Source organism: Sapajus apella, unplaced genomic scaffold (genome assembly GCF_009761245.1).
Source record: "Sapajus apella isolate SASKATOON/1434 unplaced genomic scaffold, GSC_monkey_1.0 scaffold2, whole genome shotgun sequence".
NCBI lineage: Eukaryota > Metazoa > Chordata > Mammalia > Primates > Cebidae > Sapajus > Sapajus apella.
Window position 1 is genome coordinate 79,640,834 of NW_022436942.1, and position 7,697 is coordinate 79,648,530.

The 7,697-nt window shown below is 43.9% G+C and overlaps 1 pseudogene across 1 annotated transcript; it reads left to right on the top strand.

Annotated features, from left to right (window-relative positions):
* The first annotated feature begins 5,508 nt into the window (after positions 1-5,508).
* LOC116525977 lies at positions 5,509-6,513 on the top strand (annotated as a pseudogene). Its single transcript, XR_004257900.1, has one exon. The product of XR_004257900.1 is annotated as a ran-specific GTPase-activating protein pseudogene (transcript).
* Positions 6,514-7,697: the final 1,184 nt, after the last annotated feature.

Here is a 7,697-nt window from a genome sequence, read left to right on the forward strand (position 1 = left end):
ACACTCAGCTAATTCTTTTTTTTTTAAGACGAGGTTTCACCACGTTGGTCAGGCTGGTCTTGAACTCCCGAACTCAGGTGATCCGCCCACCTTAGCCTCCAAAGTGCTTGGATTACAGGCGTGAGCCACTACACCCAGCCAACCCAGCTAATTTTTGTATATTTAGTAGAAACAGAGTTTCGCCATGTTGGCCAGGTTGGTCTTAATCTCCTGACCTCAAGTGTTTCGCCTGCCTCAGCCTCCCAAGTGCTCGGATTACAGGCGTGAGCCACAGTGCCTGGCCAGGAACTACCTTTTCATGTTCAAAAGTTAGTTCAAACCAGTCAATGCTGAAGACCTATTTATCCATTACAAGTCTCATTTGCTTCTAAAATACGTACAGACACTAAAACATTTGACTTGATAGAAAAATAGTTCAACTCAAGATAAACACTGCATGATCTCATTATGTGTGGTATCTAAAGAAGAAGTCAAACTCATAGAAACGAAAGTAGAAGGTTGGTTGACAAGAGCCATAGGGAGGGAGAAATGGGAGAATTTTGGTCAAAGAAAAGTTTCAATTATAAGATGAATAAATTCTAGAGATCAAACATATAGCATACGGTAACTAATTAACAATAACGTGTTGTATACTTGAAATTTTCTAACAGAGTAGAGCTTAAGTGTTCTTGCCACCAAAAAATGGTAATTATATGAAGTGATAGATATGTTAATTAGACTGATTGTGGTGATCATTTTACAGTGTATAAATATATCAAAACATCATATTGTACACCTTGAATATATAGTTTTTAATATGTCAATTACGCTTCAATAAAGATGGGAGAAAAAGAAAAAGAAAAAAATGTGTAACTACCAAAAATAAAAGAAATGCATGGCCGGGCGCGGTGGCTCAAGCCTGTAATCCCAGCACTGTGGGAGGCCGAGGCGGGTGGATCACAAGGTCAAGAGATCGAGACCATCCTGGTCAACATGGTAAAACCCCGTCTCTACTAAAAATACAAAAATTAGCTGGGCATGGTGGCGTGTGCCTGTAATCCCAGCTACTCAGGAGGCTGAGGCAGAATTGCCTGAACCCAGGAGGCGGAGGTTGCGGTGAGCCGAGATCACGCCATTGCACTCCAGTCTGGGTAACAAGAGCGAAACTCCGTCTCAAAAAAAAAAAAAAATGCAAATCAAAATAAGAAAAATGTCATTATTTAGACTCAATAAGCCAGGTGTGGCGGTTCATACCTGAAATCCCAACACTTTGGGAGGCTGAGGCAGGAGGGTCTCTTGAGGTCAGAAGTTCAAGACCAGCCTGGACAACATAGTGAGACTCTACCTCCACAAAAAACATATTTTTGGCCAGGCACAGTGGCTAACACCTGTAATCCCAGCACTTTGGGAGGCTGAGGCAGGTGAATCACTTGAGGCCAGGCCAACATGATGAAACCCCATCTCTACTAAAATACAAAAATTAGCTGGGCGTGGTGACGAACACCTGTAATCCCAGCTACTGGGGAGGCTGAGGCATGAGCATCGATTGAACCCGGGAGGTGGAGGTTGCAGTGAGCCGAGATGGCACCACTGTACTCAAGCCTGGGCAACAGAGTGATACTCTGTCTCAAAAAAAAATTTTTTTTTTAATTTGCCGGGTATGGTGGCATGCACCTATAGACTCAGCTACTCAGGAAGCTGAGATGGGAGGATTGCTTGCCTCCAAAGTAGCTGCGATTACAGGTGCCCACCACCATGCCAGGCTAACTTTTGTATTTTTAGTAGAGGCAGGGTTTCAACATGTTGGCCAGACTGGACTCAAACTCCTCACCTCAGGTGATCCACCCGCCTTGGCCACCCAAAGTGCTGGGATTTCAGGTGTGAGCCACCGCGCCCAGCCTGCAAACATCTGTGTTCTAATGCATAGTTCTTAGCTTTTATTTTTTTTGGATGCAGAATCTAGCTTCGTTTCCCAGGCTTGAGTGCAGTGGTGTGATCTCAGTTCACTACAACCTCTACCTCCAAGGCTCAAGCAATTCACCGGCCTCAGCCTCCGGAGTAGCTGGGATAATAGGCTCATACCACCACGTCTGGCTAATTTTTGTATCTTAGTAGCGAGGGGGTTTCACCGTGTTGGCCAGGCTGGTCTCGAACTCCTGACCTCAAGTGGTCCTCCTGCCTTGGCCTCCCGGTGAGCCACCTTGCCTGGCCACCATATATTTTAAAAATTAGAAGACTTGGTAAATGTTAAGTTTGGCTATTGTAATTGTCAGATATGCATCAAAATTCTAGTGCTGGTTATCTTTAGGTAGTGGAATTATAATTTTAATTTTCTTTTGTACACATTTCCATATTTCTCACAATAATGCATTTTCCTTTTGTAATCAGAAAAAAACATTTAAAGAAAAAAAATTAAGATTTCAGTCCTTAGACCCAGCTTTATAGTCAACTCTCTAAGCAAGATAACTCTGCTCAAGGTAATGCTCACTGCTGTGGGAGAGTGATTCCACAGCGGATAAAGGCTTCGATATTTTTGGAAAGGCCTCCTAATCTTTGCTACCCTCTCTTCTACTAAAAGTCGAGGTGAATAGCATTATCAAACAACTAAAAAATACTTGTATCAGGTCAGCTCTTCAGGATATTTCTATTCTTAGACATCATAAGATTTGGAGAGCAGTGCTTTAGAGAAATTTTAGAAAGCTAAGGATTGTAACAGATCTGGACATTTCTCCCCTACCCCCTTAACTATCACAAACTGAAAATTTCAGTGATGGGTCACTCATTTACAGGAAAAAAAAACATATAAGAAATTTGGAGCCGGGCGCGGTGGCTCAAGCCTGTAATCCCAGCACTTTGGGAGGCCGAGGCGGGTGGATCACCAGGTCAAGAGATCGAGACCATCCTGGTCAACATGGTGAAACCCCGTCTCTACTAAAAATACAAAACATTAGCTGGGCATGGTGGTGCGTGCCTGTAATCCCAGCTACTCAGGAGGCCGAGGCAGGAGAATTGCCTGAACCCAGGAGGCGGAGGTTGCGGTGAGCCGAGATCGCGCCATTGCACTCCAGCCTGGGTAACAAGAGCGAAACTCCGTCTCAAAAAAAAAAAAAAAGAAAGAAAGAAAGAAATTTGGATTACATCATTCATCTAACATTTTTGATGGCACTTCTGTCTGTGCCTATGCTAGTAACTATACATTAGTCAGCCAGGCAACTGAGATCATTTTAAAGATAATTTTCAGGCTGGGTGCAGTAGCTCATGACTGTAATTCCAGCATTTTGGGAGGCTGAGGTGGGAGAATTGCCTGAGCCCAGGAGTTCGAGACCACTTTGGGCAAGAAGGCAAAACCCTGTCTCGACAAAAAATACAAAAGTTAGCTGGGCGTGGTGGCGCCCACTGGTGGTTCCAGCCACTTGGGAGGCTGAGGCAGGAGGATTGCTTGAGCCCAGGGGTGGAGGCTATAGTGAGCTGTGATTGTGCCATTGCACTCCAGCCTGGACAACAGAACAAGACCCTGTCTCAAAAAAAAATAGTGATAATCAGAGTGACTTGAAACATGGATCTGAATCTACTGGAGTTTCCACTTTCAGCTTCGGGACTATTGGTTCACACCCAGATATAAACATATCAAGAGCAAATGCCAAGAACTTTTCTCTGGATGTGACGTCAGTGTCTGCACCTGTGTGTATATTGCCGAGCCACTGTGCCTGGCCCAAAATATTTTTTTTCAAATGTCAAATGACGTAATAATTAGCCATTCAAATTAAAGGGGCCATTCTAAAGAATTAACTTGGGCAGGTGTGGCAGCTCATCCCTGTAATCCCAGCACTTTGGGAGGCCCAGGAGGGTGGATCACCTGAGGTCAGGAGTTCTGAGACCAGCCTGGCCAACATGGTGAAACCCCATCTCCACTAAAGAAATTAGCCAGGCATGATGGCACCCACTGGCGGTTCCAGCTACCCAGGAGGCTGGAGCAGGAGGACCGCTCGAACCCGGGCGGCAGAGATTGCAGTGAGCTGAGATCTCGTTATTGTACCTCAGCCTGGCAACAAGAGTGAAACTCCAGCTCAAAAAAAAAAAAGTTAACTTTGCAGTAGGGGAGATAAGAATTAAATAGAACTGAGTCAGTTGAAACAAAAAAATTTTCAATGCAAGATCAAAAGAGCTGTTTTGGAAATATTGCCAGCAGTGTTGAAAAGAAAAGCCTATTTTTAAATATTTTAGCAAAGACATAGTCAGATGTTTATTCAAGAATACCATTTGAAATTATGGTTTATTACAAAATTACTACAAGGAGCCAGGCATGGTGGCTCATGCCTGTAATCCCACCATTTTGGGAGGCCAAGGCAGGAGGATTGCTTGAGGCCAAGAGTCTGAGACCAGCCTGGGCAGCATAGCAAGCCTTGTCTCTAACTGGGTGCAGTGGCTCATGCCTATAATCCCAGCACTTTGGGAGGCTGAGGCAGGCAGATCACGAAGTCAGGAGTTTGAGACCAGCCTGACCAACATGGTGAAACCCTGTCTCTACTAAAAATGCGAAAAAAAAAAAAAAAAAAAAAAAAAATTAGCCAGGCATGGTGGCATGCTCCTGTAATCCCAGCTACTCAGGAGGCAGGAGAATCTCTTGAACCTGAGAGGCGGAGGTTGCAGTGAGCCAAGATCATGTCATTGCCCTCCAGCCTGGGCGACAGAAAAAAAAAAAACAAAAAAAAAAACATTGTCTCTACAAACAAAAACAAAAATTGGCCAGGCATGGTAGTGCATGCCTGTAGTCCCAGCTACTCAGGAGGCTGAGGGAAGAGGATCACTTGAGCCAGGAAGATCAATGCTGCAGTAAGCCATGGTCATGCCACCGCACTCTAGTTTGGGTGACAGAGCAAGACCCTATCTCAAAAAGAAAAAAAAAAAAGAAGAAATTACTACAAGTGTTGTGACCCTAGAAGGTGTAAGGGTTTCAGAATGAGGATGGACAAAAGGTTGACATTTTGGGGAACAATTATTAGGCACATGTATATTCATATGTGATTGTAAATGAAGGTTGTGATGGGTAAGAGTACTGTCCTTTTTGTCCCGCATAGGTTGAAATTGGAATTTTCAAGGCAACCATCTGAATATCTCCATCTCTGAATGTCTATTTTGTTCATTTATCAGCTGACAATGTTTAATTTCATTGTATCTGTCTAATTTGGCTGTAAATGTGCAAGAGCGTCACCCTGTCTGCCTTGGATTGTAAACTGTTAGAGGAGAGAGGCAAGGTTTGGCTAATTCTCTGTGTGAATCATTTAGCCTGGCATAGCACCACACACAATTAAGGTTTTAATAAATGTGTTAATTATGATCTTTGAAATGAGGCTTAGTCCCATTGATTTTCTTCTTTTTAAAAATTATTTATTGTCTTCTTGATACTGCCAGCACTTCTCAAAAGGATGGGGAGAGTTGACTTAATCTCCTTTTTTTTTTTTGAGACGGAGTGGGACTTTGTCTCAAAAAGAAAAGATTAAGTCAACTTAAAGATTGTACTTAAGGGCCAGACGCGGAGGGAAGGAGCTCCGAGTGGCCGCCGAGAGGCCGCGGAGCCAGCGACGACCGACCCAGCTGAGCCGCCGCCGCCGCGCCCCCATGGCGGCCGCCAAGGACACTCATGAGGACCATGATACTTCCACTGAGAATGCAGATAAGTCCAACCATGATCCTCAGTTTGAGCCAACAGTTTCTCTTCCTGAGCAAGAAATTAAAACGCTGGAAGAAGATGAAGAGGAACTTTTTAAAATGCGGGCGAAACTGCTCCGTTTTGCCTCCGCGAACGACCTCCCAGAATGGAAGGAGCGAGGCACCGGCGATGTCAAGCTCCTGAAGCACAAGGAGAAGGGGACCATCCGCCTCCTCATGCGGCGGGACAAGACCCTGAAGATCTGTGCCAACCACTATATCACGCCGATGGTGGAGCTGAAGCCCAACGCGGTAGCGACCGTGCCCGGGTCTGGAACACCCATGCTGACTTCGCCGATGAGTGCCCCAAGCCAGAGTTGCTGGCCATCCGCTTCCTGAATGCTGAGAATGCACAGAAATTCTAAACAAAGTTTGAAGAATGCAGGAAAGAGATCGAAGAGAGAGAAAAGAAAGGATCAGGCAAAAATGATCATGCTGGAAAAGTCGTGGAAAAGCGGCGGAAAAGCTAGAAACTCCCTCGGTGAAGGAGGAGACCAAGGAGGATGCAGAGGAGAAGCAATAAATCGTCTTATTTTATTTCCTTTTCCTCTTTCCTTTCCTTTTTTTTTTTTTTTTTTTTTTAATTTACCCTGCCCCTCTTTTTCGGTTTGTTTTTATTCTGTTTCGTTTTTACAAGGGACGTTATATAAAGAACTGAATTCAACATTCAGGGTTTTTTTTCCTAAGTTTTTTCCCTATTGAAGATGACTTCAGAAAATCCAATCCCCAGTCATGAAAATGTACTGTGCTAACTTTCTTTTCCATAGTGGAAACACTTATTTATAGTCATCAAAAATAGTGAATAAAAAACACGTTTGGAACCTGGAAAAAAAAAAGATTGTACTTAAGTACAATCTCAGCTCACTGCAGCCTCTGCCTCCCCAGGTTTAAGCGATTCTTTTGCCTCAGCCTCCCAAGTAGTTGAGATTATAGGTATGTATCACCATGCCTGGCTAATTTTTGTATTTTTAGTATAGACGGGGTTTCGCCATGTTGGTCAGGCTGATCTCGAACTCCTGACTGGAAGTAATCTGCCCACCTTGGCCTCCCAAAGTGCTGGGATTACAGGTGTGAACCACTGCAGGCAGCCTACTTTTGATACCTGAAGCTCATACTAAATATGATAACTGCAACCTATCAGCATGTCTCTTGGTGAATGTCTGAAATGTCATATTTTGACATTTCTGTAGCTGTTTGAGATGATATTATTACGTATATAGTACTCAGACGCTTGACTTGAGGTAAATATGTTTTAAAATTGAATCACTTCAGTGTGAAATTCAAATTTTGTGGAATCCAAAAAGGTTTATTTTGATTTGTGTTGACTGTTATTGGGGATGGAATGCCTAACTCCTGAATTGTAACTTCTACAGAAGGCTCTCACTACCAGCACAGGGGTGAACAGAGGCTCAAGGATACTTCTATATTTTGTTCCTTAGCTATTTTTATTATAGTCGGTGATGTTTATTCTCAAAATATCCAAATAAATTAATGTCATCACTGCAGTTGTTTTTTTTTTTTTTTTTTCTTGAGATGGAGTTTCGCTCTTGTTGTCCAGGCTGGAGTGAAAAGGCACAATCTCAACTCACTGCAACCTCCGCCTCCCAGGTTCAAGCGATTCTCCTGCCTCAGCCTCCCAAGTAGCTGGGATTACAGGTGTGCACCACCACACCCACTAATTTTGTATTTTTAGTAGAGATGGGGTTTCTCCATGTTGGTCAGGCTAGTCTCAAACTCCTGACCTCAGGTGATCTACCTGCCTCAGCCTCCCAAAGTGCTGGGATTACAGGTGTGAGCCACCTCATCCGGCCATCACAGCAGTTTTCTATCCATTCTATCAATATTCCATGCCTTCGTTCATATTTATTAGTTGTCTATTATGTGCTGTTTTGAAATGTATAAAGAAAATGGAGGCTAGGTGTGATGGCTCACACCTGTAGTCCCAGCACTTTGGGAGGCTGAGGTGGGAGGAACGCTTGAGCCAAAGGGTTCGAGATGAGCTTGGGCTG